Below are 10140 nucleotides of genomic sequence, written 5' to 3'. Positions count from 1 at the left end.
GTTTTTCATATATATTTTCCCCTTTTAAATTGTTTTCTCTACCTTTTCCTTAATGGTAGTTAGTATTCCATGGTATGGCGTTGTCTTCATTTATTTAGCCAATCTTCCACAATGATCTTGTGAGATATTTTCCAATTTTTTGCTATTTCAAAGAATGTTACAACCACCATCTTTTTACATGTAACTTGTCTTCCTTTACATGATAACTGTGCAGACACATGTCAATAGAGGGCTCTGGCCGGGCCCGGTGGCTCACGCCTGTAATCCCACCATTTTGGGAGGCCAACGTGGGCGGATCACCTGAGGCCAGGAGTTCGAGACCAGCCTCACCAACATGGTGAAACTCCGTCACTGCTAATAAAACAAAAATTAGCCAGGAGTGGTGGTGCACGCCTGTAATCCCAGCTACTTTGGAGGCTGAGGCAGGAGAATTGCTTGAACCCAGGAGGCAAAGTTTGCAGTAAGCCAAGTTCGCACCATTGCACTCCAGCTTGGGTGATGAGCAAAACTCCATCTCCAAAAAAAAAAAAAGTTCATTTCTTTCTTGTGCAGAAATAAAGTATAACACATACAATTATGTACAGCACATAATACTTGGTAATGATATTTTAAAATTATGTTACTAGTTTATGTATTTACTATGCTATATTTTTTTTCATTATTTTAGAGTGTACTCTTTCTACTTATTACAAAAAAAAATTAACTGTAAAACAGCCTGAGGCAGCTTCCTCAGCAGGTATTCCAGAGGAAGGCATTGTTTTTGTTTGTTTGTTTTGAGACAGTCTCGCTCTTTCGCCCAGGCTGGAGTGAAGTGGCACGATCTCAGCTCACTGCAATCTCCACCCCCCAGGTTCAAGCAACTCTCCTGCCTCAGCCTCCCAAGTAGCTGGGACTACAGGCATCGCCACCATGCCTAGCTAATTTTTGTATTTTTAGTAGAGACAAGGTTTTGCCATGTTGGCCAGGCTGGTCTCAAACTCCTGACCTCAGGTGATCCACCTGCCTTGCCCTCCCAAAGTGCTAGGATTACAAGTGTGAGCCACTGCACCCAGCCAGGCACTGTTATTATAGGGTTAACTAAGGTTAATTTATCATTGAAGATAAATTTCTGGACAGGTGCAGTGGCTCACACCTGTAATCCCGGCACTTTGGGAGGCTAAAGTGGGAAGATTGCTTGAGCCCAGGAGTTCGAGCCTAGCCTGGGCAACATATTGAGACCCTGTCTCTTTTTTTTAATTAAAAAATTAATAAATAGCCCGGGCGCGGTGGCTCACGCCTGTAATCCCAGCACTTTGGGAGGCCGAGGTGGGCGGATCACGAGGTCAGGAGATCTAGACCATCCTGGCTAACACGGTGAAACCTCGTCTCTACTAAAAATACAAAAAATTAGCCAGGCGTGGTGGCAGGCACCTGTAGTCCCAGCTACTTGGGAGATTGAGGCAGGAGAATGTGTGAACCCAGGAGGCGGAGCTTGCAGTGAGCCAAGATTGCGCCACTGCACTCCAGCCTGGGCGACAGAGCGAGACTCCGTCTCAAAAAAAACAAAAAAAAACAAAAAAAAAAACAAATAATGCCAGGTGTATTGGCTCACGCCTGTAATCGTTTCACTTTGGGAAGCCAAGGCGGGTGGATCACCTGAGGTCAGGAATTTGAGACCAGCCTGGCCAACATGGTGAAACCCCATCTCTACTAAAAATACAAAAATTAGCTGGGCGTGGTGGCATGTGCCTGTAATCCCAGCTACTCAGGATCCTGAGGCAGGAGAATCACTTGAACCCGGGAGGTAAAGATTGCAGTGAGCTGAGATCGTGCCACTGCATTCCAGCCTGGGCAACAAGAGCGAAACTCTTGTCTCCAAATAAATAAATATATAAATAATACAGAGAAAAATTTGTTTTCTATAAATGTAGTGTAGTTTAAGTGTACAGTGCTTATAAAGTCTACAGAAGTGTACAGCAATGTCGTGGGCTTTCACATTAACTCACCACTCACTCACTCACTCACTCGGAGTAACTTCAAGCCCTGCAAACTCCATTCATGGCAAGTGCCCTATAAGGGTGTACCATTTTTTATCTTTATACTATCATTTACTGTGTCCTTTCTATGTTTAGGTACACAAATATTTACCATTGTATTACAATTGCCTACAGTATTCAGTAAAGTAACATGTTGTTCAGGTTTGTAGCCTGGGAGCAATTGGCTACACCATAGCCTAGGTGTGTAGTAGGATATACTATCCAGGTTTGTGTAAATACACTCTATGATGTTCACACAATGATGAAATCACCCAATGACATATTTCTTAGTAGGTATCCCTGTCCTTAAGCAATGCATTGCTGTATTTCTGTAATATCCTTTCCCAAAATGCATAACCTTATTCTAACCATGAGAAAACATCAAACAAACCCAAATTGAGGGGCGTTCTCCAAATTTCTCCAAACTGACCAGTAGTCTTCAAAAACTGTCAAGATCATTGGAAGATAAAGAAAGACTGAGGACGTTAGAAGACACTCAGAGCCTGGGCGGTATGGCAAGACTCTGTTTCTCAAAAAAAAAGGTTTGAAAAAATTAGCTCAGCATGGTGGCATATGCCTATAATCCTAGCTACTAGAGAGGATGAGGCAGGAGAATCATTTGAGCCCAGGAAGTCAAGGCTGCAGTAAGCTATGATTGTGTGACTGCACTCCAGTCTGGGTGACAGAGCAAGACCCTAACTCTAAAATAACAGCAACAAAAGACTAGGAGAAGGCTGGGCAACAAAGTGAGACCTCGTCTCCACAAAAAAAACAAAAAAATGAGGTGAGTGTGGCGGTGTGTGCGTACAGTCCTAGCTACTTGGGAGGACTATAAGCACACACCACCACACTCACCTCTTTTTTTTGTTTTAGGAGGCTGAGGTGAGAGGATCACTTGAGTCTAGGGGTAGAGGCAGCAGTAAGTCACGATCATGCCAGTACACTCCAGCTTAGGCTACAGAGTGAGGCACTGTCTCAAAAAAAAAAAAAAAAAACACTAAAGAGAAATAATAACTAAATGCTATGTGAATGTGAAATCCTGGAACAGAAAAAGGACATCATTGGAAACACTGCTGAAATTTGAATAAGTTCTATGCGTTAAATAATAGTACAGGCACACCTTGGAGATATTGCAGGTTTTGTTCCAGATCACTGCAATAAAGTATTACAATAAACGAAACCACATAAATTTTTTGGTCCCCCAGTGCATATAAAAATTATGTTTATACTATACTTTAAGTCTGTTAAGAGTGCAATAGTGAGCATGCCACTGCACTCCAGCCTGGGTGACCAGCGAAACCTTGTCTCAAGAAAAAAAAAAATACTTTATTGCTAAAAAATGCTAATAATCATTTGAGCCTTCAACAAATTTGTAAATTTTTTGCTGTTAGAGGATCTTGCCTCCATGTGGATGGCTGCTTACTGATCAGGGTGGTTGCTACTGAGGGTTGGAATGGCTGTGGCAATTTTTAAGGTAAGACAACAATGAAGTTTGTCACACCAATGGGCTCTTCCTTTCATGAAAGGTTTCTCCGCAGCATGCGATGCTGTTTGATAGCATTTTACCCCACAGTAGAACTTCTTTCAAATATGCCACTTCTTTATTAACTAAATGTATGTAATATTCTAAATTATTTTTTGTCATTTCAACAGTGATCACTGGCCGGGTTACAGTGGCTTATATCTGTAATCCCAGCACTTTGCGGAAGCTGAGGCAAGCAGATTGCTTGAGCTCAGGAGTTCAAGACCAGCCTGGGCAACACTGTGAAACCCTGTTTCTACAAAAAATACAAAAATTAGCCGGGCATGGTGGCATGTGCCTGTAATCCCAGCTGCTTAGGAGGCTGAGGCAAGAGAATTGCTTGAACCTAGGGAGGTGGAGGTTGCAGCGAGTTGAGATCACACCACTGCACTCCAGCCTGGGCAACAGAGCAAGACTCCATCTCAAAACAAAAAACAAAACAAACAATGTTCACAGCATCTTCACCAGGAGTAGACTTCGTCTCAAGAAACCACGTTCTTTTTTTTTTTTTTTTTTCCTCAAGACCGAGTTTTGCTCTGTCACCCAGGCTGGAGTGCAGTGGCACAATCTCGGCTCACTGCAACCTCCACCTCCTGGGTTCAGGTGATTCTCCTGCCTCAGCCTCCTGAGTAGCTGGGATTACAGGCGCCCACCACCATGCTGGGCTAATTTTTGTATTTTTAGTAGAGATGGGGTTTCGCCATGTTGGCCAGGCTGGTCTCAAACCCCTGACATCAAGTGACCTGCCCGCCTCAGCCTCCCAAAGTGCTGGGGTTACAGGTGTGAGCCACCATGCCTGGCCAAGAAACCACTCTTTACTCTTCCGTAAGAAACATCTCCTATCTATTCAAGTTTTATCATGAGGTTGCAGCAATTCAGTCACATGTTCAGGCTCTACTTCTAATTCTAGTTATCTTGCTATTTTCTGCCACATCTGCAGTGACTTCTCACTGAAGTCTTGAACTCCTCAATGTCTTCCATGAGGGCTGGAATCAACTTCTCCCAAGCTCCTACGAATCCTGATATTCTGACCTCTTTCCATGAATCATGAATGTTCTTTAATGGCATCTAGAACGGTGAATCTTTTCCAAAGGGTTTCAATTTACTTTGCCCGAATCCAGCAGGGGAATCACTATTTATGGCCTTACAAAATGTATTCTTTAAATAATAAGACTTGAAAGTTGAAATTACTCCCTGATCCATGGGCTGTCTGAATGTTGTGTTAGCAGGTATGAAAACAACATTCATCTCCTTGTACATCTCTATCCGAGCTCTTGGGTGACAAAGTGCATTGTTAATGAGCAGTAATATTTTGAAAACAATCTTTTGTCTGAGCAGTAGTTCTCAACAGTGGGCTTAAAATATTCAGTAAACCAAATGTGTAAACAGATGTGCTGTCATCTAGGCTTTGTTGTTTCATTTGTAAAGTACAGACACAGTAGATTTAACACAATTCTTAAGGGGCTTAGGATTTTCAGAATAGTAAATGACCATTGGCTTCAACTTAAGGTCACCGGCTGCATCAACCCCTAACAAGAGAGTCAACCTGTCCTTTGAAGCTTCGAAGCCAGACATTGACTTCTCCTCTCTAGCTATAAAGGTCCTAGATGGCATCTTGTTCCAATATAAAACTGCTTCATCTACATTGGATATTTGTTGTTTAGTGTAGCCATCTTCACCAATGATCTTAGATCTGGGTAACTTGCTGCAGCTTCTACAAAAGTACATGCTGCTTCACCTTGCACTTTTATGTTATGGAGATGACTTCTTTCCTTTACCTCATGAATCCACCTGTGCTAGCTTCAAACTCTTTCCTGAAGCTTCCTCACCTTTCTTAGTCTTCATAGAATTGAAGACAGTTAGAGCCTTGCTCTTGATTAGGCTTTGGCTTAAGGGAATATTGTGACTGGTTTGACCTACCCAGACCACTCAAACTTCCTACGTATCAGCAATAGGGCTATTTTGCTTTTTTAGCATTTGTGTGTTCACCAAAGTAGCACTTTTATTTATTTATTTGCTACTATTTTTTGAGACAGAATCTCGTCCTGTTGCCCGGGCTCATATGCAGTGGTGTGATCATAGCTAACTGCAACCTCGAACTTCTGGGCTCAAGCTATCCTCCTGCCTCAGCCTCCTGGGTACCTGGGACTACAGGCTCATGCCACCAAATCTGGCTAATTTTTATTTTCTATTTTTTGTAGAGATAAGATCTCATTATGTTGCCCAAGCTAGTCTTGAACTCCTGGGCTTAAGTTATCCTCCTGCCTTGGCCTCCCAAAGCACTGAGATTACAGGTCTGCACCACCATCCTTGGCCTGGAGTACTACTTTTAATTTCTTTCAAGAACTTTTCCTTTGCAATCACAACTTAGCTAACTGTTGGGAGCAAAAGGCCTGGCTTTCAGCCTGTCTTGGCCTTCAAGAAGCCTTCCTCACTAAGCTTAATCATTCTCACTGCTTATGTTCAAAACTGTACTGAAAGTTCCAACTTTTGGTTTAAAGTGAGAGATGTGGGACTCTTCCTTTCACTTGAGCACTCAGAGGCCATTGCAGGGTTATTAATTGGCCTAATTTCAATATTGCTGTGTCTCAGGGGACAGGAAGGTCCAAAAAGAGGGAGAGAGAGCAGCAGTCCCCACCTTTTTGGCACCAGGGACCAGTTTCATGGAGATAATTTTTCCATGGACTGGGGGATGGGGAAGTAGTTTTGGGATGATTCAAGCACATACATTTATTGTGCACATTATTTCTATTATTACATTGTAATAGGTAATGAAATATTTTTACAACTCACCATAACATACAATCAGTGGGAGCCCTGAGCTTGCTTTCCTGCAGCTAGATAGTCTCATCTGGGAGTGATAAGAGCCAGTGACAGATCATCAGGCATTAGATTCTCGTAAGGAGCACACAACCTAGATCCCTCACATGTGCAGTCCACAACAGGGTTCACACACCTACGAAAATCTAATGCTGCTGCTGATCTGACAGGAGGTGGAACTTAGGAAGTAATGTGAGCAATGGGGAGTGGCTGTAAATACAATACAGATGAAGCTTTGCTGGCTCGCCCGCCTCTTACCTCCTGCTGTGCAGCCAGGTTCCCAACAGGCCATGGACTGGTACTGGTCTGTGACCCAGGTGTTGGGGAACCCTGATATAGGGGAATGGCCAATCCATGACGCAGTCAGAACACACATATTGATCAATAACCTTGCTGCCCTATGTGGGCACAGTCCATGGCACCCCAAAACAATTACATAGTAACATCAAGCATCACTAAATACAGATCACCATAACAGATATAACAATAATACTAAGGTTTGAAATATTGTGAGAATTACCAAAACGTGACACCATGACAAAAAGTGAGTACATGCTATTGGAAAAATGGTGCTGATAGACTTGTGTGATGCAGGGATGCCAGAAACTTTCAATTTGTAAAAAAAAAAAAAAAAAAACTATTTGCAAAGCACAATAAAGCAAAGTACAATAAAACAACGTATGCCTGTGTTATACCAAGATTAATTTCCTGGTTTTAATGACTGTACTATGGTTATATAAGAAGGTAGCATTAGATGAAGCTGGTTGAAAGGTATATGGGAATTCTCTGAACTTTTTTCTAAGTCTGAAATTAGATAAAAATAAAAATTTTTTTGGTTTTGTTTGTTTTCCTGAGACAGGGTCACTCTGTCGCCTAGGCTGGAGTGCAGTGGCGTAATCTTGGCTCACTGTAACCTCCACCTCCTGGATTCAAGCAACTCTCCCACCTCAGCTTCCTGTGTAGCTAAGACTACAGGCACACACTAAGCCCGGCTTTTTTTTTTTTTTTTTGTATTTGAAGTAGAGATGGGGTTTCACCATGTTGGCCAGGCTGGTCTCCAACTCCTGACCTCAAGTGATCCGCCTGCCTTGCCTTCCAAAGTGCTGGGATTACAGGCATGAACCACCACATCCAGCCAAAAATAATTTTTTTTTTTTTTTAAAGGTGGCCAGGCACAGTGGCTCACGCTTGTAATCTCAGCACTTTGGAAGGCTGAGGCGGGTGGATCACGTGGTCTGCAGTTTTGAGACCAGCCTGGCCAACATAGTGACATCCCGTCTCTACCAAAAAAATACAAAAATTATTTGGGCATGGTGGCAAGCGCCCGTAAGCCCAGCTACTCGGGAGGCTGAGGCAGGAGAATCGCTTGAACCTGGGAAGCGGAGGTTGCAGTGAGCCGAGATTGCACCACTGCACTCCAGCCTGGGAGACAGAGTGAGACTCCGTCCTAAAAAAAAAAAAAAAAAAAAGTGTGCGTCTACAAATGTCAGTACAGGATTTGATGTAAAAATATTGAATACAGAATGTCAATATTAAAGCCAATAGTTATTTCATATTCTTTTGCACAGGTTTTAAAAAGTATTATGTTTCAGTAAGAAAACATATATGAACTCCCAAAATACGGGAATGGAACTAAGAAATTAGCTAAAACCGCTGCCAACCTGGTGTGACAGTGGACACGCAGCTTTTTCCATTCAGGAGCAGCAGTCTTTTCTCCTGAGGAACTTGACACAGTGAGGGGAGGCAGGGAGAACAGACTATCCTAAATTAATCTAGCCAGCCACTAAATAAATAAACAGAGGAAGGGGACAGTATACAGAGTTACTACAATGTATTGTGTCCGGAATTGTTTCCTTCCAGTGGGTTCTTGGTCTCGCTGACTTCAAGAATGAAGCTGGGGACCCTCGCAGTGAGTGTTACCGTTCTTAAAGATGGTGTGTCCAGGGCTTGTTCCTTCAGATGTTCAGATGTGTCCGGAGTTTCTTCCTTCTGGTGGGTTCGTGGTCTTGCTAACTTCAGGAGTGAAGCTGCAGACCTTCGCTGTATTACAGCTCTTAAAGATGGCACGTTGGGAGTTCTTCCTTCCTCCTGGTGAGTTCGTGGTCTCACTGATTTCAGGAGTGAAACTGCAGACCTTCGCTCTGTTACAGCTCTTAAAGGTGGCAAGTCTGGAGTTGTTGGTTCCTCCCCGTGGGTTTGTGGTCTCGCCGGCTTCAAGAGTGAAGCTGCAGACCTTCGTGGTCAGCGCTACAGCTCATAAAGGTAGTGCAGACCCAAAGAGTGAGCAGCAGCAACATTTATTAGGAAGAGCAAAAAAAACAAACCACCCACAGCCCGAAGGGGGACCCAGGTGGCTTGCAGCCGCTGTCCCGGGTGGCCTGCTTTTATTCCCTTATTTGGCCCCACCCACATCATGCTGATTGGTCCACTTTACAGAGAGCTGATTGGTCCATTTTACAGAGTGCTGATTGGTCCGCTTTGACAGAGTGCTGATTGGTGTGTTTACAAACCTTTAGCTAGACCCAGAGTGCTGATTGGTGCATTTACAATCCTTTAGCTAGACAGAAAAGTTCTCCAAGTCCCCACTCAACCCAGAAGCCCAGCTGGCTTCACGTCTCAGTATTACTAAAATGTTTCTGACGAAAACAATTATAGAACATACAAAGAAACAAGAAAGTGTGATTCACTCTAGAAAACAAACAACAAACAAAAAAATACAGGCAACAGATACTGCATGTGAGAGCAACCAGACTTCAGATTTAACAAACAAATCCTTCAAAGTATAATACTTGTTATAGATATGTTGGAACAAACTAAAGGAAACCATGATTAAAGAAGTAAAGGGGCCGGGTGTGGTGGCGCACGCCTGTAATACCAGCACTTTGGGAGGCCAAGGCGGGTGGATCATTTGAGATCAGGAGTTCAAGACAAGCCTGGCCAACATGGGGAAACAGCATCTCTACTAAAAATACAAAAATTAGCTGGGCGGTAGTGGTGTGCACCTCATCCCAGCTACTCAAGATACTGAGGCAGGAGAATCGCTTGAGCCTGGCAGGCCAAGGTTGCAATGAGCCAAGATCATGCCACTGCACTCCAGCCTGGACAGTGTGAGACTCTGTCTCAAAAAAAAAAACAAAAAACAAGAGAAGAAGTAAAGGAGACTGGGCCCTGTGGCGCTTGCCTGTAATCCCAGCACTTTGGGAGTTCGAGGTGGGTGGATCATTTGAGGTCAGGAGTTTGAGACCAGCCTGGCCAACATGGTGAAACCCCATCTCCACTAAAAATTCAAAAAAAAAATTAGCTGGGCATGGTGGCATATGCCTGCAATCCCAGCTACTTGGGAGGCTGAGGCAGGAGAATCGCTTGAACCTGTGATAAGGAGGTTGCAGTGAGCTGAGATTGGGCTACTGCACTCCAGCCTAAGCGACAGAGCAAGATTCTGTCTCAAAAAAAAAAAAGTAAAGGGGTTGGGAGCAGTGGCTCATGCCCCTAATCCCAGCACTTTGAGAGGCTGAAGTGGCTGGATCACCTGAGGTTAGGAATTCAAGACTAGCCTGGGAAGTATGGCAAAACCTCGTCTGCACAAAAAATTTAAAAATAAGCTGGACATGGTGGCACATGCATGTAATCCCAGCTACTCAGGAGGCTGAGGTGGGAGGATGCTTGGGCCTGGGAGATCGAGGCTGCAGTGAGCCATGACCACGCCACTGCACTCTAAGATGAGTGGCAGAGAGAGATCCTGTCTCAAAAAAAAAAAAAGGAGTTACAGACTAATAAGTCACA

This window comes from Pongo pygmaeus, chromosome 2, assembly GCF_028885625.2.
Source record: "Pongo pygmaeus isolate AG05252 chromosome 2, NHGRI_mPonPyg2-v2.0_pri, whole genome shotgun sequence".
Taxonomy (NCBI): domain Eukaryota; kingdom Metazoa; phylum Chordata; class Mammalia; order Primates; family Hominidae; genus Pongo; species Pongo pygmaeus.
Note: the sequence above shows the minus strand (reverse complement) of the source record.